Here is a 22,458-nt window from a genome sequence, read left to right as displayed (position 1 = left end):
GAAAGATTTAAATTGGGTCATTCTCTGTTAATAGAATTTGTGTAAAATACGAGATATGAAGTTCCTGATGGCCACTAGAGAGAAGTGCTACTGTTCCCAGCACCAGAATGAGAGGAATTGTGCTTGTTAGAATTAAGTTCGGCTGCAAAAGGGACATTAAACATGGATTAAACGTGACTGAGATGTACTTCTCTCTCATGTAAAAGTTCTGATTTAGCAGTTCAGGGCTGGTCAGAGGGCTCCACTGCTAGAGCATAGATAGCTAGAGTATGATCCTATTACCTCACAGCGTTGTCATACAGATTAAAAGTCTCATGCTCTACCGACTGAGCTAGCTGGGCGCTGTCATACAAATTAAATAAGGTAATTTATTTAGTATTTAGACATCATAAACTCTCTTTTCTTGTTTGATAATGAAAGTGATAATAACTAATATTAATTGAGCTTTATTTATGTTTTAGGCTCTAGGTAAGAGCTCTATATGTATTAATTCATCAAATCTTCATAACAACCAACCCTATGAGGAGGGGAGAGTCATTATCCTTTTTTTACAGATGAGGACACTGACAGATGAGGTGTCTTGGTATGCATTGTGTAGTTAGTACAGAGCTGTGATTCAAACCCAGCCTGTCTGATTCCTGAGTCCAAAAACCTAACCAGGCTATTCCACCACCTACTCATGTCAGAGCCTTCCCATCATCTGTCTCCTTCACTCCTTTGACTGTAAAACAGTCACAATATAACTGGGAAAGCAGAGCATATTAAAAAAGTGAATTTGTAATATAAGGCAGTGAGGGTTAAGTGTCAAATGAATGGAATAATTCAGTTAAGGGAGATGTTCTACTTCCTTGGAAGTGGGGAAGGAAGGTGTCAGCAGGGAGGGTGACTGAGTTGGGTTATAATGGACATACATGTTTTAGAAGACTAAAGGGGACTGTGACAGTCATGGGAAATAGAGTAGGTAAAGGCTTGGAGGTGGGAAAGGACATAGCATGGTTAAAGAATAACGAGGAAACAATCCTGTCTAAATCTTAGAATTTTCACAGAGGAGTCAAGAGAAAGAAGTTTGGCAATGAAGATTGGAGTTAGATTAAGAGGGAATTCTAATGTCATTCTAAAAAGCTGAACACATTTGGTAGATATTAGGTGGTTTTGAAAAGTGAAGTCATGTGACAGAAGCAGTTTCTTAAGGAATAATGTGGTGGTTATGGGAGGGGTGACTTAGCAAAATGAAAGCTGAGAGAAGATATAAGAGGCTTTTGAAATGATCTAGACATGAGGTAATGAGAACTTCAAATGAAGTGTTAGCATAAGGTATGAAAGGAATGGAAGGAATATAAGAGACATCACTAGAGCAGAATTGAGGTACTTGGTAACTAGATCTGGGAATGAGGGAAAAGCAGGGGTCAGGGATGACTGCCAAAGCCTGGTGACTGGAGAATATTGTTATAAACAATCTCCGACTCTTCTAGACAGAAGGGCACTCTGTTTGCCATCCATCCTCTCTTGGGTCTTTGTATCTACTGAGCAGCAAACCATACACCAAAGGTACCTTGACCAGCTGGCCATCACCCTTTCTTCTTTGCTACAAATGCTGCCTCCACCGGAGAAGACTCTAGGATGGAGGGGAAAGCATGGGCTCTGGGTCAAAGAGACAGAAGTTTAAATCTGCTCTGTCATCAGCACAGTAACCTTGGGCACGTTTCTTAATTTCTCTGAGATTTAATTCTCTTTAAAATAAGGATGATAATACCACTTGATGGGGTATTTGGGGAATTAGGTTACAAACACAAAACATTTAGCACTGTGCCTGGCACATAGATGCTCCATAATAATGGCTAACGCATTGAGCTTACTACACACACTGCTCTAACTGCTTTAGCAACATTCACTCATTCATTCCTCAAAACAATCCTATGAGAGAGGTACTGCCATAACCTCCAACTCCCAGATGAAGAGATGAGGCGTGGAGAAGATACGAAACTCACTAGGGCACAATGTGAGGCTGAACCAGGGCTTGAACCCAAGAAGTCCAGCTGCAGAACCTGCATCTTCACCACTACCCTGCTTTATAATAATAAGCAACACTACTCTTTGCACCAAAAGGAGGCAAGAACAGCGAAACCATTCTCTCTAAGTGAGATATTAAAACACATAATTAGAATGGTTAGATCACTGACCTGAGAGAATGGCTACCGGTCATAGCTTGTAGCTGGTCTTTTAAGGCCCCTTTGGTTGCTGGATGGTAGAGAAGGTACTTGACAAAGTGGTCCTAGGAGAGGGGCAGAGTTAAGTGACTGTGGCAAGTCCTCAGGAGGCTTGTGGCAGTGGCTTTAAACAATTCATATGAAGAGAGTTCAATATGTTAACTTCCGGTGCGGCAGTATGAATGTGTCTGAGCAAAATGTCAGAATTCATTACTTCTCCTGTCAACCCATGGACAAATTAAACTATGATTTTTAGGGACATTATCAGTGTTGAATATTATATTGATTTTTAAATGTATTTATTTATTATTAATACCGTGCTTAAACTATTTTTAAAAAGATTTGAGGTATCTTGCAGTAAAACAAGTCTTTAAAGATAAAAATCATTAAGACATGGGTAAATAATAAACATTGTGAATATAAACGTTTTATACTTGAAAACCTAAGCTAAGAATACAAAGTGAAATTAAGCACTAAATTTGGCTTTGAGATTTCCAGCAGCCAAGATGAAATGAGAAATAGAATGAATTTCTTAGAACTGATGATGAAAATAGACCTAAATGCTTAGAGCCCTATGCTTAGAATTTAGGTATACAAGACCAAGATGGCATTTTGATATGAAAATGAAAAGCCTCAACTTCTATTCTTGTTCACATGCTATTCCATGTGAATATCATAAAATCAAAGTGAATATATATCTTACTAGCTGTACTTCTGCTGAGTAAAAAGCTTCAGAGTGAATAACTAAAGAAGAAAGCAGGGAAAGAGTATGCTTGGTACCTCAGGAGAGGAGAATGCGATTTGGATTTGCTTTTTGCTTCAATGGCTTGCCTAAGAGTAAAATGCTAGTGTGAATGGCATCTTAATTTATCACAAATAAAATAGTTTGCATGCCACTGATTCCCCTCCACTCAAGTTTAGGACCAGCCAATTATGCGTAATCTTCTCTCACCAGAGAAAAAAATGAGAACTTTGCAAATAATAGATGGCGTTATGATGGCTCCCAGTCTTCCTGGGGAGACAGTCACTTAAGATGTCTGGGATTTGTTCTTTTAGCACTTTCTTAGAATTTTTAAGTCCTTAAAGTTTGCTGTTGCTGTTTATTGGCTTAAGACTAGATCAAAGAATTTCAGAGGGCTTGTTTCTAATAGATCTTATGATCAAGAAGATTAGACTCATGGCTTCAGATCCCAAAAGTTCCCCTTAAGATTTCTGGGTCTCTCTACAGGGTGTTTTACAAACACTAATAACAAGCTCGTTCCCAGTGGGTAGCTACTGGGCATCATCCCTGTTTGCTGGGCATCTGCTAACTCTTGCCTTTCCTGCTGCTCCTCCAATGACTGCAGAGCAAAGGGGAAAGTGGGTATTTGGCTTCTGGAAAGAGTAGAAAGGGATACAGGACAAAGTTTTTGTTTATGAGACAGCAGACACCTGGGTCCGCTCCCGATTTGTTATATCACCTTGCACAGGTCACCTTGGTGCTTTTTCGCTTCAATTTCCTTTACTAAAAATGGCAAGAATTCTCACATTTTGCAAAGATGTACTTGAAACTATTTAACGATTGGACAGTATTTTGAAAATATCAAGAGCAAGATAAGTGGTACGGCAAGAACGCCAAAGACTTGTGGTTTCTTTAATGAGGCAGCAGGATGTACCTGTCTTTCTTTCTTTTCACTTTAAACCTCCAAAGGAAATAAATATTTAAATGTCTATGTAATGTTGAGAGAGAACAATCCTGAATCCCCAAAGTCAATAAAGTTCTCTTTAAGCCTCCTTAATGAACTAGGTTTCTGCATAGGTGAGCCCCAGCTTATAAGGAAAATAAAGTCTTGGAAAATCCTATGCAACTTGAAATCACATAACTTGGGGCATTAGGACTATAGAAAATTTGGGAGGGAATGAGACATCATAGGCAACATTTGATAATTTCATTTTAAGAAAAAGGACATTTAATCCTAAACTATTCTAATGGCATTAAAAGCTTTAATGGAAATCTGTACTCAAATTTTAAAGACGGTGTTTACTAGGTAAGAGAGAATGGCAGAGGCCACAGGGAAAAAAAAAGACAGATATAAATTTTGGAAATTTTAGCTGAGATTGGGCCCCACTCCCCTATTCATACTTTCAGAAATAAAATCAAAAGAAGCTCCTTCCTTCAGAAAATAAGAAACATATTATGGGTTGAACTGTGTCCCCTCAAGACCCACATGTTGAAGGCGTAACCATCAGCACTTCGGAATGTGACCTCATTTGGAAATAGGATCATTGCTGATGTGATTAGTTTAAATGAGGCTGTACTAGCATAGGGGACTACACTAATCCAATATGACCAGTGTCCATATAAAAAGGAACTCTGGCACAGACACATGCGCTCAGGGAGAACGCCATGTGGAGATTAAGGCAGAGATTGGAGTGATGCGTCTACAAGACAAGGAATGGCGAAGACTGCCAGCAACCATCAGAAGCCAGGGGAGAGACATGGAAAAGGTTTTCTCTCGAAGTCCTTGGAAGGAATCAACCCTGCTGAGACTTTAATCTCAGATTTATGTCCTCCAGAACTATGAGCCAATAAATTTCTGTTGTTTAAGCCACTCAGTTTGTGGTCCTTTGTTATGGCAGCTCTTGCAAACTAACACAGCACATCATACCCTAAAGGACCAGAGGTAACATGGAGAAGAGGTTAAAAGTAGTTACTGCAAAATTCTGCAGTACTTATTCCACTAATTAAGAGATTTACTTAGCTTAACATATTATTTTCTTAAAATACAAAATTCCCTTTAAAGGTTATGAGTATCAGTTATTTATACCTTATGGCATATTGTACCTTCCAAAGACAATCGCAATATCTCCTATCCTTTATCGCTTTTCTAGAACCTTACCTTTCTCCATTAAGAACTAAAACTAATTCCCCTTGAATCTAGGTGGACTTGTGACTCTCTTGTAACCAACAGAATGTGGTACACGTGAGGCTACATGACTTCGACGTCATGTCATAAGAGTTGATGTAGCTGCTGCTCTGGGAACTGAAATACTCGCACTGGAACCTTTAGTTGCCCTGAAGCTGCCATGTCGTGAGGAAGCTCAGACCAGCTCTTATGGAGAGAGATACCTGGCAAGACTTCGGTGGCTCCAGCCCCTCTGCTGTTCTAGCTCCAGCAACTATCTGATTGCAACCACATGAGGGACTCCAGACCAGAATCTCCCTACCCATCCCTCCCTAAATTCTTGACCACAGAAATGGGGAGAGGTAATAAAATGATTGTGTTTGATTTCAGTCATGAAGCTTTGGGTGATTTCTTATGCAGCAATGGCTTAATGGGCATGCCTTAATGCATTACTCTGATAATCAAATTTCTTGACTTTTAAATGAACCGTTCCAGAATTTAATTTTCCTTACAAAAGGGTAGGAAGAACAGAAGAAAAGGTGATTTGATAACTTAGAAACATTTACTTTGCACATCTCTCCAGAGTCTGACAGGCAGTTTTGTGTGCCACCAAAACCCAGCAGTGTTGCTCTCCTTGACATTCTGCTGGGTGGTTAATTTAGAATGTAAATGTGAAGGAGACACCACAGAATTTGAAACTACTGATCACATCAATGTTTATGTAAATAAGTAAATTCTGGATTGGAGAGTCCTTTTTGCTTTCTGCTCCTGAAGGTGTCCTTATTGTGCAAAACTGTGCCACCAATTGCCTTCAGCATGAACTTGTTAGTTATCACTGGTGCCAGGATCTTGCATAATGAATTTTCTAACTTTTGAACACTTCTGTTTTCAACCAGAATCTGGCACTAACTTAAATGATTCCTGTTTCATTTGAGATGGGGATGGGAAGGCCACGATGGTGAAGATATTTGCATTTTGAATAATCCCCAGCCCTTGGCATCTTTCTAAGAACCCCTTCCTGTTGTTGGTGCTGACATAGCTCCACTCGGTTATGAAGGACCATTTTCCCCCAGTCATTTCCTTCCATTCAGAAAAAAAAAAAAAGCCTGGATCCCTTTGACACTTTCATGTTCCAAATACTCTCTATCAGCCTGTGGCTTGTTTTCTTTGGTGTCTTTGATTAAGGCCTTCTTCTATCAGGGCATTTGAATAAGTAACCCTCCCTTTTTGTTATAGGAGTTTTTTCTTGCAATTTCTGGTCTCCAAGACAGCCCTCAGCCTTTACTTCCAGGGATTAAGATGCCTGTGAAATCTACCCTTGCACTACAAAATGCTTTGCAAGGGAGTCCTTTGAAAACATTGACTTCTTTTCCTTTTTCAGCCCTGAAACATTAGTTACTGGCAAATAATTATTCAGAACATGGCTATTAGTTAAGTATCTCTGCAGACAATAGCTGAAGGGCAACAAAGACACTGAAAAGAAAAGGCTTCATAATCCCTTATTTGTTGCTCCCAAGTAGTAACTGCTGAAAATGACTTCTGCAAGCAGGCAGCTGCTTCTGCCATTTACACTTAATCAGATAATCACAGGGCTGGGAGAGTCCTTAATCCACCCTTCTGCATTAGCCTGGCAGGGCCTTTCTGAAGACTGTTCCAGAATCCTCAAATGCTGCCCTCACACCTCCACTTGGAAAAGTCAAAACACACTGAGAGAGGAGACATCTACTCCTTCTTGGAACAGAGGCAGAAACACATTTTCGTCACCCAATTCTCTCATTTCTTCCCGAACAATGTGTGGATAGATATCAACCCTAGTCGTCAAATACTGCACGAGGTTATTTATCATTATCTTCATTTCACATATGAGGAAATTAAGGTTCAAAGAGGTTAAATTACTAGTTATGAAGTAAGAGAACTAGGATAGGGTGACACACCGTTCGGGACCGGGGGCCTGGGGGGACGCGGGACTCTTGGTGCTAAAACCAGGACAGTTCTGGGGAAGCCAGGAAGGTCGGTCACCTTAGGTTTAAACCAGGTCCACTGTCTCCAAAGCCTTTCCTCTGGATCCCAATACAACCTTAACTTGTCCTCAGTCTGAGATCTGGCCCTGGAACAGATGGACATCTACCGGCAGCACCATAAAGAATGCAGAGTTCATTCCCTCTGAGTCAGAGAACAAAATCAGGAATGTCAGCTCGGGGAGATTAACCCAGAAACCGGGCCCTTCTTCAGGTTACTCAGAACCCACTGGAAAGACTAGTCTGAGAGGTGACTCTCCAGAGAGGGGAAAGCCAGATGCAAGAGTGCGTGCCACCATTTATGTAATTCGCTACATCAGAAGACATTTTACAAGAGACCTCAAATCATTACCTACTGCATTGCCAGGGCCTTGCTATAGAAATCTCAGAGGCAGCCGTGGAGGAGGCATGTTTTTGCTGAAATAAACAGAGGAGAATTGCACTGAATTAGTAAACAAAATTAGACCATGGTATATTTTTGCCAAAAGCAGAAATCAAGACCTTCAGACATTTTTTTCCCTTCCTTCCTTCCTTCCTTCCTTCCTTCCTTCCTTCCTTCCTTCCTTCCTTCCTTTGCTTCCTTCCTTCCTTCCTTCCTTCCTTCCTTCCTTCCTTCCTTCCTTCCTCCCTTTTCTCCCACCCCCTCCAAGGGTTTTTCTCTTTCAAACTGTTTCCCTTCACTGCAGTAGAAAGCCAGGCACTGCCCAAACACCTGGTTGATACACTGTATGTGAAGCATTGTCCTGGCTGCTCCGCCCTTACACACACACACACGAACGCACGCACACACACACCCCATGCCAGGTGTTATCCTCCAGTTGCTGGAGCCTAGGAGGTCTGGGGGAGGCCCACATTTTGAGGGAGAGGACTCAGGATCCTTGGGGGGTGGCTACTTGCCAATGGTAAAGGAGTGTAGTGTTTCAATATCCTAACAGTTGACGAAGTTGAACCTGTGTATTGAGGCTTTCTCAAAGCCCTACGATGGGAGAGCAAACCTACCCTGATGGTGGCTTTGGGCCCCTCCTCTCCATCTACCTGCCCCCGATTCTCTCTCCTTGGAGGAAAGAAGATTAAAACAGAAAGGACCTCAGAGAGATCATCTAGTGCAACTCCCTCCTGTATAAAGGGGGCTGAGGCATGAGGAGGAGATGTGAGCTTCCAGAATCACACAGTGAGTCCCCCTTGGTGCCTCTGAGATGAAGAGCAGGAGAAAGGGAGAAAAAAGTCTGTAGCTTCTAATGAAAATGCCTTCTCTCCCTTCAATTGACTCATAATTTTAGTCCAAATTATTTTCAACTTTTTCTCCAGTATCAAACATGTAATTTTCTTTTTTTTGGTTTTGTCTTTAAACTTTATATTTTTGTTAGTTCTGTCCTCCTTTATTCTTCTTCTCTGTTCCCAAGTGAAACTATTTACAGAAGTCAGGTATCTTAAACAGATGGAACTCTGGGCTGGGGTACCCGTGGGGCAGGGGTGAGGCCTTCCCAGGGCTCTAGGAGTCACTGTAGAAGAGCCCACAAAGGTTGTGATGTGCAGCAATTAGGAGCACAAACTGCGCCCGAGTTTGATGTCTAGTCAAGCAAGGTTTCTACCAGAGGATTTTTCAAAGAAAAGAAAATCTCCCCACCCTACTGCTTTCTAAAATCACAGGGCCCATCCCTGAAAGTTCAGTAGTGGATACGGGGACACTCTGTTCTTGCCCTGTGTGTTAGGAGATTACCATCAGGTGGAGGTGGCCCCAAACTGCAATATCTCCCCATCATTCATGGAAGAGGTAGCCTCTTGGGTGAGGTTCCACCCTCGCCCCTCTTGAGAATGTCGCCATACAGCTTCTTGTGCAGCTCCTGCCAGCAAGTCCTAATGTTGAGAGAGGGAAATGAGGCATTCATGGTGAAGAAAGATGCGTCCCCCTCCCTCCTTCCATAGATAGGGTGATGCTCCCTGTTACCAAGGGCCTATCCCTCTTCCAACCAATAGCATGAGTAAGATTTCTAAGGGAAACAATGCTTGTGATCTCCTTGTTCATTAGACTCTGGGTGAAATTAAGTGGAATGAGAAGAAACTGTGGTTCTTAAGTCAAAGAATATAGGTCACACCAGATGCAAAGCCTTCCCCAGGCACCTTTGTAATGGGTGTTGCTATGGGCTCAGCACCCTAACTCCCAGTCATCAGCTGACTCAGGATTCCATGAAGACAACAAATGGATTAGATATGGTGATGGAGTCCACACCTAGAGTGAAATACCTACAGTTCACCAAAAGGTTGACCCAATCGTTACTAGGCATACAAAAAACTACAAAGAATACGGAGAGATGATGTTAAAATGTTCAATCCCTTCACCAGAGAACTTATAAAACCCTCTTCCAGAAGCAGCAAAGGGAAACATCTCCAGCCTAGGCCAGCTGGCATCCTTTTCCATGTCTACGTTCTCTGTCATCTGCCGATCCTCTTCTACTTCCCACACTGTTCTGCATCCAGGCCAGGCCTCACCAGGAAGGGCAATCAAGGAATCAGAATTTCCATACCATCTGCAGACAATTCTCAATCTCTCTTTATGTGAGTTCATATTTTGGGGGCAGAACTTTCAACCAGTATGCTTCTATACTCTGGCTACCCCTCTTCCTAATTTGCTTCTTTATACGACAGATTTTAGCCCTTGGTGGTTTATATCCTTCATGGTGAATTTTCTTAAATGCTTTTGGTAGTTTTTTGTCCCCTAATGAATGGCTTTTGTCTCTCTGCTCCATTGCTTGGTTTCATATGCTCCCTATTCATAAAGTGACCCTCTGCACTTCAGTGATCTCCATATCGGGGCAAGAAGAAAATAGCTGCCCCCTCTGTCCAGATATCACTGCCCTCCATGTGGCTCTATGAAACACCCTTGTTTGCTGTAGCACTTAGGGGTTTTAGGTTTAACTATTCTGTGCCTATCAAGCGTGAGTTCTACAAAAATGATTAAGGAAAATCTGGCTTCTTGTTGTAACTGTTAACAGTCACTACCGTTCATGAGTGTATACTATGTCCTAGGCATTATGCTAAGTGCTTAACATCTTATTTCTAGTCCTTACAGCAAATCTGTGAGAGAAGCATCATTATTTCCATTTTGCAGATGAGGAAACTGAGTCTAGGAACAGTTATATAACTTGCTCTGGACATATAGATGGTAAGTGGCAGAGGTAGGTCTTGAATCCAAGTCTGCATGATTCAGAAACCCATACTCTCCTTTCCACCATTCCTCCAGTCACTCAGCAAACACTTATTGAGCACCTACCTCTACCAGACATTGCTCTTTCCTTGTGGAGTGTAGCATCTAGTTCACCTCATCCTTCATCCTAATTCTGTTAATCTGTGACAATGTACAAGAGAGTTACTGAAACCCACTTCAAGAAAAAGACCTAAAATAATAAAGAGAAGGAAAATAATTACCTAACTGCAGGTATTAATTTGAAATTTGCTACCCACCAGGAGGAAAAGAACAATGTGAGAGTTACTGTATCAGCCATATGTTTCTGGTTTATATATCCCAGGGAGCAGCTGGAGGTCCCAGGCAGATACAGATGCAAACATGTGGGCTCATGGGATTCCCCTGAAATACAACAGAAAAGAGGAGGAGCAGGACAATGAGTCTTAAAACTTATAGACTGTTTCGCAATCTTTTTATAACTTAATGTTTTAAAAAAATCAACAATATCATCAATCCCATCTGACATAGGAGAAGACAAGAGGCTAATAGATTGTGTGTTATTCCTTGGATATGCAGAAAATCAGTAGTGATAAAAGGACCTAGGATCTAAACTTGTAGAAAAAAAAAATCACTATGGCCAGCTACTTCTCTTAATTGTGGGTTGTTGAAATAGTGTTAATTTTGCGAGAGCCAAAGTGAGATTTTCTTATTTAAAAAAAAAAAAAAAAGTGCACGGAATAGAGAACTGATACAATGAAACCCAATAGCCGCGGCCAAGACTAAAGCAGCTTAGGTTATCACACTTTAAAAGATTTCTTGGATTGGCTATTGGTAGTACTTTCTACTTCTTCCCTGTTAACTGAATCCTGATTTTGTTCAGAAAACAGGGAAATTTGTCTGGGGAAGGTAGATCCTTCCCTGGGGTGCATGGGATGAACCATGATCAACCTGATTCATTTCCTCTTTGCAAATGATGGGTTTAGCCAATGGGGTGGTCATTTGACCCAGTTCTCAGCAAGGAGGCATAACCAGAAGTCTACGAGTGGCTTCTGGAAAAATTTTCCTCTTTAACAAATAAAAAGAGATACTAAGGAGAAAATTCATGTCCCATCCTACTTGCCTTTGGACATTTCTATTTAAGAATGTGATATTCGGAGCTATTGCAGCAACCTTGCCACAATGAGGCGGGTAACACGGTCATACTGAGGACTACAGAATGAAAAATAAAAAAAGCCTGGTTTCTTGGCGATCTCATTGCACCACTGAATAACCTGAAACCACATACCTGCAGAGTTCTTATGTGATGTAAACATGCTTTATGGTTTTTGCCACTTTTAGTTTCATCTCCATGATACACTGGATAAAGAGAAATAACTTGAAGCCAGCACATTGTGCAGGAGCAAAAGAAATGTGTCTGAACCAAGATGAGACTCTGCTAATGCCAGACCTCTCTGTCTGTTGGGTTACACAGCCTTCGAAGGAATTTAGAGACTGAGCAAATAGCACATATTTATTGAGCAACTACTATGTGCCACACACTGTGCTGGAGTTATAGGAGTGGACAAGGTAGACAAGGTCATTAAGGTCATAGAAGTCACTTTCTGGAAGACAGATAGAAGATAAACAACTAAAGAAAACATTCTTAGGCAACTTTCTAAATATTGATTCAAACTAGTCCTGAGTGTAAACCTAAACTCTGGAACCATATAGATCTGGATTGAAATTCCACCTCTACCATATGCTCTGACCTTGGGAAAGTCGTTTAATCTTTCTGAGCAGCAGTTTCCTCATCCGTAAAATGATGATAATAAGACACTAACTCATAGAGTTGTGAGGATTAAATAAACTAACAAACTCTCTGTAAAATGCTTTACATAGTCAGTTTCTCTAGATTCTGGCACATAGTCAGTTTCTCTAGATTCTACATGATGATGGTAATGACCATGATATGATGATCATAATTTGCTCCAAGCACTATGGGTGTCAAAAGATGAACAAGACATAGACCCTGAATTCAAGAAATCTAAAAGGCAAGAATTCAGATTTGGCCATAGAACAGTCAAAAGTTAGGCAATGAATTAGGCAGGAAACAAAAGAATTCCTCTGGTAACCAAGGTTGGGGTAGGCTCGGCCCCCTGTCTCTACTTTTCCCCCACACATGTTTTATAACCATTTATTCTCTTTTCCAAGGGCAAAAGAAATATTCTGAATGATTGCTGCTCTTCTTTCACAACCACGGTTCCCAAGAGAATCAAATGGGCTTTTTCTTTCTCCAGTGAAGTGAAAAATATAGAATGTGTGTATCTGGGCACACTTAGCAGTCTGTGCTATGTACCAACAAATACACACAGATACTCCCATAAATAATCTCACCAAACCCTGTCTCCCTTCTTCATCCTCTCAAAATCATAGCCATTTAATGCGCTTAGTATTCTGCAATTGACTATTAACTGCCCTATCTAGCTACGAAATACAGATAAACATCGACTAATTGGGTCCCCACACCCACACACATACCCTCACCCTTAGAAACATTTCCACTGATGGTCACACGAACCACTGAACACTGTCTCACACTTGGAGAGCATCTTCCCACAGGCTTGTTCACACACTGGCTTTTTATTTGAGCTCTCATGGGGAATGTTTCAATTCTTAGATAGGAATTTCATTAACAAAGGAAGGGGAGGGGTAATTGGGAGGAAAGTACAGTTGCAGGGGGAAAGAAATTATAAAAGTTTTTGAAGGGGAGCTAAAATTGTATCATCTAAGCCTGAACCTCCCTTGTAACTATTCTTTATTTGTACATTCTGTGCTTGGAAAAAGAAAACAACTTTTCATTGATTGGGCAATTGTCCAGGCTCTTAGCTTGGCACTCAGCCCCCAGAGCTGTGAAATCAGCCTCACCAAGCTTATGCTTTGAAATGAGGAAACATCTAACTGTAAGCTCATTCAAAATAAGGAACTTGGCACGAGGGTCCAGGGTCCTGTATTTCTTCCTTCTCTTGGCAACATCTCTCTTATCCAATCTTGGTGAAGAGTCTCTCTTGGCTAAGAAAGAGATCAGAAACAAGAAGGAAGTGCCGAGAAAGTTCCACGAGACTCTCAGAAGTCACCGCCTGAATACCAAACCTGAATAACGAGGAGAGATGTAACCTCGGCATGCTTTCAGTTGTTTTCCTCCTGCCCACACTGCAGGTTTTTCAGGTCTTTGCTTGAGTGTGCACTCACAGGCATAAATAACGTGCTATCAACAGCCTGCGTCAGTCAGCCTGGCTATTTAAGCAGGCTGGCATCAGAGAACTTGGCTTCCGAATCCAGGGCTTGCCTTTGCTACTTCCATGTAAGTAACTTTCAGAGCTTTGCCTTTAATGCAGAGGAAAGAACTTTGTGTATAAAGAACTGAGATGCTATAGTTACTGTATTTGCTATTCTGTTGGAAACTGTGGAGGTGAAGGAGTCCCAAGCACAGAGCCAGAAAATGCTACTGGGTGTAAGATATCAGATCCTTGCAAATGTGCATGGGGTTGAGGTGGATTTGGAGCAAAGGGGTGTCTGTGCTGGCCTTTTGGCCAGCAGGTAAGATGTTTTTCTTGCTCTCTCCTATCTCCGAAAGGCACTTTGGAACTGGTGCTTGTATGACTGTGCCAGATGCATACAAATTTATCATTTAGAAGCCAATATTGCTATTCTACATCTCAGTCTAAAATCAGACATAATATCGGTTAAAAATATTTTTGTGTACTACATAGGTAGAGAAGGGAGGTGTCTCTGGATTGAGTAGAAATGGCTCGATTGTGAATTTGTAGTGCTATTTATTATTACTTCTGGTTCTCATAATACTTATCAGTTATGACAGTGAAAACACTGATCTTGTTTAAGATGAAAAGGAATTCTATACTCTGGGGTTTGAGGAAATGTAGGTGTGTGATATTGGAGCACAATGGTGTCCAGATATCCAGGTAAGCTGTTAAGTAAAGTGGAATGAGAATTATTGAATAAAAAGGCACAACATATCACATAGCTTAGGCGAGATAATCTTAAAGAGAGGAGGAATGCAAAAGGTTCCCATGAAGTAGCACTTCATGTGACAAGGTCTGGAGTGTATTTAGTTAAGAAGGGTTAGTATAACCAGAGCAGGTGAAGAACAAAATAAAGGTACTAGGGAGGAGGGAAAAGAGGAGAAGGGGGAGCAGATAGTGGAGGATTTATAATTAGACATCATATTCATGAAATGCATGTAGGAACATAATAAGGGGTGAAGCACAACATTAATGCCATGGTTCTTCCCTTTGGGTCAAGAACCTTGTGATTAAGATTAAGAATCTGGCAAAAGCCAAGAACTTTTTGCAGGTTTTTCCCCATCCCTCTGGCCCCAACACACACCTTGATGCTCATTTTCTGGATCCCTAGAAGTCCATGACCCTAAATGAAGACCTCTGGTTTAAGCTAACGCATTATTTTTTTAATTGAGCTGAAGCTGCTAATGGAATCTACAGAGAAGTCGTGGGAAGTTGAGATCTTTAACATGGCAGGCACTTCTTGGCCACCGAATTGAAGCTCAGTTGTAAGGTCATAAAGGTCTGATTTCGACCAAGAAAATAATGATAAAGGGGGTTCTCTAAACAAAGATCAATTGGGGGCTGGAGGAAGAGGAAAGAAATAAAAGATGGCTCGTGTTCTCAAAGAGCTTGAAATCTAAAGTACAAGAACATAACTAATAAGACGCCAAGCAGAAAAGAGTACATCTTGTGTGATTCCATTGGTGTAAAACAATAGAAAATGCAAACTAATCTTTAGTAACAGAAAGCAGATCAGTTGTTACATGTGGGAGGGGAGCAGGGAGAAGAGGGTTGGAGGGATTACCAAGGGGCACAGGAGACTTTGAGGCTGATGGATATGTTCACTATTGTGATTGTGGTAACCATTTCTCATACGCAAAAATTTATTAGATTGTATACTCTAGACATGTGCAGTGTTATATGCCAATTATACTCCAACAAATAACAATTATATATATTTTTAATAATTAAAACCATTTTGAAAAATCAGCTTACACAACATACTGAAAATAAAAAATGGGTATGTCTGGAAAAAAATTAATTCAATATGTAAAGTAGAGCAGGAGTCCCCAACCCGTGGGCCACAGACCGATTCTGGTCTGTGGCCTGTTAGGAACCAAGCCACACAGCAGGAGGTGAGTGGAGGGCGAGCAAAGCTTCATCTCTATTTGCAGCCGCTCCCCAGCACTAGCATCACCACCTCAGCTCCACCTCAACTGCACCTCAGATCATCGGGCATTAGATTCTCATAGGAGCCCTGATCCCTGCTACCCAAAAGATTGGAGACCGCTGAAGTAGAAGACCAGACCATCAGGACTGTGGACTTTTGTAGAACTGGGAGGGTCCCAGAGACCTAACTTCGTTTTGGACCTGGAGAACTGTTTATAAAAATACCAGGGTCTGGGCTCCACCCCAGCCAATTAAGTCAGAACTCCGGGGTGTGTGCTCTGGCATTGGTTTTTAAAACTTCCCAAGCGATTCTGATTTGCAGCCAGGGAGGAAAACCAGTGAAACTCAAACCTCAGTTCACACATGAGGATAGTGAGGCCCAGAGAGAGGGGACGGTCTTCCCCTGGCCACGGGATCATCATGCCCCAGGACCCAGGAAGGACAGCAATAGGACCTTAGAGGAAGAAGGGCCCTGATACTGTCACTTCCAGGTCCTCAAAAACCATACTTCCAGTTCTAGCTAGGACAGGGCATCCAGTGTGTTTCAACCACATCCTTGGAATCCAGTACTCTGGTGGCCAGTGTGAGGAATTACTCAGAGCCTCAAAAGTGCGCTATTTAAAGATTATGCTAGTGTGTGAGAAGGGTTGGTGAGGAGGGATGTTTGAAAACTAAGCTTCCTTTTGTTCCCTATATAATACCTATATATAAGCCAGAGGATTTTAATTATTGAAAAGAATAGCAGCAGTTGCACGGGGCACTCTGCTCTGGGGGACAGCCAAGTTCTTCCTTCAGGACCTAGTGTGAGTTCTCAGCATTGAGATGAGCCTATTTGGCACTACAGGGTCTTTTCATGGTGATTTCCAGGTCAGCCCTGGCAGAAGCACGTGTAGGTAAAGTTTGTCTTTGTGGCTTCCGCTCTTTCTGTCTGTTCCTCACTTTGGCACCTGTAAGGTGGGTACAAGGATTCTCAGTTGGGTGCCTGGGCCACCTGGCGGTGTTGTAGGTGGTTTCCCATCTCTCCTCCAATCTAAATGTGCCCAATTTCTGGGGTCTCATCCCTTCAAAGTTTTGCTTACTCATCTCTGGAAAACTAATTAAAGTTATGATTGTTTAATGAGTTCTGTTCCTCCCTGGTATATTGAATAGGTTCCAGCAAGATAATGTATCTGGGAGTTCTTTGAAATGTTATATAAATACAATTACCATTTGGGGGCAATTAGGAGAATCAAAGTTTCAGGCAAAATTTATAGTCACTACTGATTAGAATTCCAAACAACTTCCTGGGGGATAATATACCAATATTGGAGGTTTTCAGTAGAATTCCTCAAATCACATCCATAGAGAATTACCTGCAGACTGTGGACCCTGAGAGATTTTTTTTTTTTCTGAATCAGTTTGTTTTTTGTTAAATGCATTTGTCTTAATTGGAGAGAGCTTCGTTTTGTTTTTCTTTCTGAAAAATGGAGAGCTAGCTGCCTTAAGGTCACTATGGTAAGAGATAAAATGTCAAGAAATTCTTCTCATGGGGCTTTACAAATATTACCTGGTTCCTTCTCTGGAGCGCAAGGCTGCCACTGGCAGAGCAGTTTGCCCAAGGGAGCTCCTTTCTTAGGGACCCAGTCCTGCAGCGTGGGGCAGGAGGCCCCCTCAGTTCCTGTGACTCTGGACCCTTGACAGCCCTTTCTTCCATTGGGAGAGCTGAGATTGCTGCAGCTCCTGTTTGCAAGTGGCAGCTGCCTGTGGCATGTCCTGCCCCTGAAGAGGGGCGTGGCCAGGCGGGAAGCAGAATCTGCAGGTGGCAGGGCAGCTGGGCAGTCAGAAGGCACAGAGTCTTCAGTGGTGAGAGTAGCAGTGAGGAGGGGAGAGGAAAGGTAAGCACCATCTTGAGCCCTGGGAGACCGGAAGACGGGAGATTCGAGCTCTGGGGAAAAGGATTAGGCTATTGACATCAAGGTGGTGGCCAGTGCTGGTTTAATGCTGCCGTTTGGAAGCCAAATGGTTCTTCTTGCCATTTGAAGTTTCACCAAAATAATAATAATAATAATAATAATAATAATAATAATAATTTTTTTTAAATGAGTGATAGGTTCACACAGCTGGTAAAAATGTTTTGTATAACAGTGACAGAATTTCTGCCTTCTTTGGATGACTTTTCTTTGAACACTTTTTCTCTTCACCTTTATTTCCAAATTCTCTTAGTGTGAATGGCTTAGTTCACTTGGACAATTTTAAAGGCTGTGTCATAACCTAACCTGGATTAATTTTTAGAAATTGTTGATGACTGCCTTAAACTTTTAAAAAGCTAAGTGAATGGGTATGGGGATAGGGCTATGCAAAAATGAAATTGTTAGCAGAAGGGTGGCCTGTGGCCTGGAGTGGTTTATAAAGTACTAACCTGCTCATTTAAAGACCAACACCTGAGGATCCCAAGGCAGCCCCTGGACCACACCCACCCTGTCTGGTCACCTCAGGTGAGCAGGTGGAGAACAGACTTGAAGCTGCAAATAGAAGAGAGTCTCCTGACACAGCAGTGGGTAAAGTGGGGGTGCATCTGCTCTCATCCTGGCCCTGGCTCTCTTGGCCACCCCTGCCTTTCAGTGACCCTGACATGGATTTGGCAGTCCAGTGCTGTTGGTTCTGGACACGTGTGTTTTGGGGCATGTGAGTACATGACCAAGCAGGTGCAGGTTGGCTTTTCCTGTTTATGTGCTGGAAAAGTGCCTTCATTGATCTTTATGTTCAATACCCTTCCACAGAAGCCCAGTGGAGATAAGTCCTGGCAGAGATCGCTTGGCTTGGGGAGCAGAGCACAGGTCTGGTGATCAGGAACCTGGGTTTTATTTTCGGCTCTAATTCAGCTGTAATGGAATTTTAAAGCAAGAAGGAGCCCAAAAGATTAGTTGCCCTCATAGATTATTAATGACACCCGCTTTCATTCTCAAAAATACCTTTCCTGAGCAATAAACTATGTGGTCTCCTATGAATACAATTCACGAAGGCACAAGCGAATAAAGTGAGTTGCCCTAAATTTTAGGATTTAGCATTCGTTGGTAGTTGACTCTGGAACCCAGGCCTGCTCACGTCTTATTCTGGCGTTTCTGCCAAATCATTCACTCTCCCCATGACTCGGGTTCCCTGTGGGAAGCATTGTATCCATCCTGCCTAGATGGAGAGCTGGTATATTTATATTGGCTTGCCAAAAAGAGGTTCAGTAGGAACGCTAAGGGTTCAAGGAATTGTTCATCACAAGGTCAAGTTACTCTATTTGCTTCAGGTTCTAATGTTAGCTTATAGCCATGTTTAGACAGTGATAGAAGCTCTTTTAAAAGTAGAGGAGTTAATTTTTACCCATCCTCATATAATTTCCTGTAATTTGCTTCTGGTAGTTTTACTAAAATGTGACCAAACATGAAAGCCTTGCTTGATCTTTCAGAACTACTCTATCCCTTTATGTTAAAAACAAAAACACAAACAACCTGAGGCAGACATTGATCAGTTCTAATCTCTTGGTGTACACTGGGCAGGAAGCTAATGGCAGTCATTCTAGCTATTTGGATCTAGATGGATTACTATGGAAGTTTCCTGGAATTCTTAAGGACATGACAAATCTGCTTAGATAATCCAGTCTTTGTTGATATTATTTTCATTTCCTTCCTGTGTGATTTCTTCCTAAGAAAACTTACATAAGCAACCTTCCCTAGTTAACTCTTATATCCCTTCACTCCTTTCCAAATTTTTAGTCTATTGGTACTTAGGAGTGAAATCTGTTTTAGAAAAAACTTTAATTCAATAACTTATGCCTGGAAGTATCTATCATTTTATTAGGTATACTTCACCCTCTTCCTAAGGAGTAGAATAGCACCTTTTGGAGATGGCTAGAACTGGGTTTTATGAAGCAGGAGTAAAGAAAGCGGGAGGTCATCTCCTGTTTTCATTATCATTGTACCTGGTTCAAGGTTCCATAATTTTAAAGGGAGGACAGTCTTTGGAACTAGCTCAAAAGAGCTCTTAGGTGACTAAATAATAATAAAATCAAATATATAAGGAGTGGCAAGAGAATCTGACGTTATGTAACTTGGATAAGAGAAGGCTAGAAAACCATCTAGTGGTGGTGTGGAAAAGGATAGAGGGTGGTCACAGAGGTCAATGGCCCACTATTCACTTTGCCCTTTGAGTTAAAAAACCAAGTCCAAGATTCGTGCAGGCTGCAGCATGAAGGGTATTAAGTGAGCTATGAACCATTTCCCTATCATGCAAAAAATACATTGGAAGACATTACACAGGCAAGCTCTGAAAGATGGGGCAGTCCAACAATCTTTTAAATTTTAAAGTCTTTTTTGGGGGCTGGGGGGTGTCTTTAGGCTCATGTTGAGTTAACATACTCCTTAATTCATAGTACACACAAGGCTCTTCTTAAGTTTTACATCTCAATCTATTTCTCCTCTCCCACTCTCCTTCTTTCTCTTTCAACTCAACACCATATTATTAAGATCTACCTATGCTGCTGGTTTTATCTCTTTTTCTAATACATTATTTCGAACTGGTTTTTAATAGTCTGCTATTTATATAAACACTTTGCTTATTTAATACTCTAGTGTTGAACATTTCTGCTGCCTCCAATCCTCACAAATACTCATATGTATACTCGACTACCCTTTAGATCTGGTTGATGGAATACAGGGGAATGAAAAGGGATGGGCAAGGTGGCCTATGTTTTCTTTAAGCAATATGGAATATTGAATTGTCATGAGAAATGGAGACACATGATATCACAAGTTCTAATCTAGTATTCCATTTAGAAGCCTCTCTGGATTCCTCAGTACTTTACTAACACTTTAATAAGTTTAATAATTTTCTAGAACTTAAAGAGTGTGATCTTTCATAATCACCCCCTCTTAATGTCATTTTCTAAACTTGGGCCACTCGGTTTTAGAAGCATGTCAGTTCTCCGTATTAGTTATTGATTACCTGGGCAAAGCAAATGAAATGTTCTAAGAAATGTTAGTAGTTATAAGGTTGAGTGAAATTTCTAAAATGTTTCTCTATTTTAATGATTGCAAGATCTGATGTCATTCAGTTGACCAGCATTAAATCCTGAGTCACTGAGAAAGCTGGCTTAGAATGTTAATAATGATTCCTTGTATTTGTATAGTGTTTATAATTTATAGTGCTACTCAAACATAATCCATCTCATTGAATACTAAAGCAACCCTGTGAGATAGTTAGGGGTAGGATTATAGCTTCAATTGTAGATGAAGAAATGACTGTTCAAAGCAATTAAGTGAATTATCTAAAGTCACTTAGAGATTTAAGTGATATTGCTGGAAAGAGAGTGTGGGTCTTCTGAGGCACCATCCAGCCTTTTTCTGCAACAATATGTCTGATGCTCAGAGAAACAATCTATTGTAGGTTCAGAGTCCCCTGAGCGAGACTTTCTGGGGTATCTGTCCTTTTCAATAATTTTGCAGTGTTAATGAGTAGGCTAAAGCCACACAGGCTCTGTCTCACTAGCTGAACACCTGTTCATAAAAACAACTCAACTGGGGGAAAATAAAGCCCATATAACTGAGTCGCATGGCAACAAGCAGCATGTATAGTTGAACTTTGGCATAATTTGGAGCTATAAAGTACCAGATGTGTGTCATTTTATCCATTACTTAATTACAGTCATAAAATGCAAATGGTAGTTGGATCATAAAAAATAATAATTGATTCAAGTATATCTGTACAAAGAGATAATTCCATTCTCTCAAAGAGTCTTTTCTGTACATTTTACAATGTACAAACAACCTAAGGACGTTATGCCTGCTTGCATTAGGCAGGTCACAGCGGCCTATGAAAGGGCAGCCTAATCACTTACTGATCATGTGCATGCAATATCTTGAAGGTCTCTAACTATTTACTATGTAATTAGGGATCGGGCAAAAATATTGCAGAACCCAGCATACATTTTCAAAAAAAATAAATCATGATGATATGTCCCCAGAATTACAAATGATTAGCCTTTTTCAGAGTCAGGCATTCAGAATGAGAACATTTTTAGAAAGAAACTCTATTTTTTAACATTTTCAAGTGACTGAATGGCTATAGAGCAATATGACAATTCTACCTACTTGATTCTCAATTGTCTGTGTGGCTTATTTGTATTAGATTTTTAAAATATTAGAGAGATTTCTATCATCAGCATTTAAGTTTTTGAGCACCCCCTCTCTTCTATGCAACAAACACACACATCACCCTACCCTACAGTCTATTAATCTAATTAATGCTCTCCAAAATAAAATATAATTAGGAAACAAATGGGTGACCCAAACTTAATAACATACTCTAAAACATAAAAAGAATATTTATCTGCCATTTAAACTTATTTGTGCCATTTTTTCTCTCCACAAACTGTTCCAAAAGTTGATCTTTTTGTTATTTGTTTCTTAGCTTAATAGTGCAAATTTTTCTTTATGTTTAATGGTTTTCTTTAGAAAATTGAGATTTTTCCTTCCATACTAGACATCTATTGTCTAATTTCTTGTTGTATTAGAGCATTAAGCATTTTCAAAGAGGAGATCTGATAATTCAATTAACTTTACAAGCGTCACCCCCTCTTGTATTATCTGGTTTGAAAAGCCCTCGGCACATGGCTGTGCTCCATGGAAATCTCTAGTATACGCTGTTTTTGTTCCTTTGTTTATATTTGATCATAGGACTGAACTCTGCATGAGATGTAAAGGATATTCACACTTACTAAGCATCAGCACAACCATGCTAACAATACCCAAAGCAGGCAGAGGCCCAAGCATTATTCATCCTACCAGACAAATTTCTACCCTACGTATTCAAACTGCAATAAAAGCGAAAGGTCATGAAATTTGAAACTATAATGTATCCTCTTACCTTTAAACACAGAACTAAAACAATATGCTTTCTAAAAAGCGAAAA

At 40.8% G+C, this 22,458-nt stretch overlaps 1 protein-coding gene and 1 long non-coding RNA gene across 3 annotated transcripts in view; one reads left to right on the top strand and one right to left on the bottom strand.

Moving 5' to 3' along the window:
• Positions 1-315: 315 nt before the first annotated feature.
• On the bottom strand, positions 316-19,241 carry LOC120588109 (uncharacterized). Its single transcript, XR_005649143.1, has 3 exons — positions 18,987-19,241; positions 10,329-10,332; positions 316-326 (listed from the first exon to the last, which is right to left on the bottom strand). It is a non-coding gene; the product is annotated as an uncharacterized LOC120588109 (long non-coding RNA).
• HOPX (HOP homeobox) overlaps positions 13,247-22,458 on the top strand; it is a 28,891-nt gene continuing 19,679 nt past the window's right edge. Inside the window, exon 1 of one of the 2 annotated variants that reach the window (XM_039845287.1) lies at positions 13,247-13,634. The gene's annotated coding sequence lies outside the window, so the exon portion shown is untranslated. Of the gene's footprint in view, positions 13,635-16,657; positions 17,397-22,458 lie in introns of those variants that run through there. The other variant, XM_039845289.1, reaches the window with a different exon arrangement.

Source organism: Pteropus medius, unplaced genomic scaffold (genome assembly GCF_902729225.1).
Source record: "Pteropus medius unplaced genomic scaffold, Ma_sr-lr_union100, whole genome shotgun sequence".
Taxonomy (NCBI): domain Eukaryota; kingdom Metazoa; phylum Chordata; class Mammalia; order Chiroptera; family Pteropodidae; genus Pteropus; species Pteropus medius.
The sequence above is the reverse complement of the archived record's forward strand: the minus strand, read 5'-3'. Positions and strand labels throughout refer to the sequence as shown.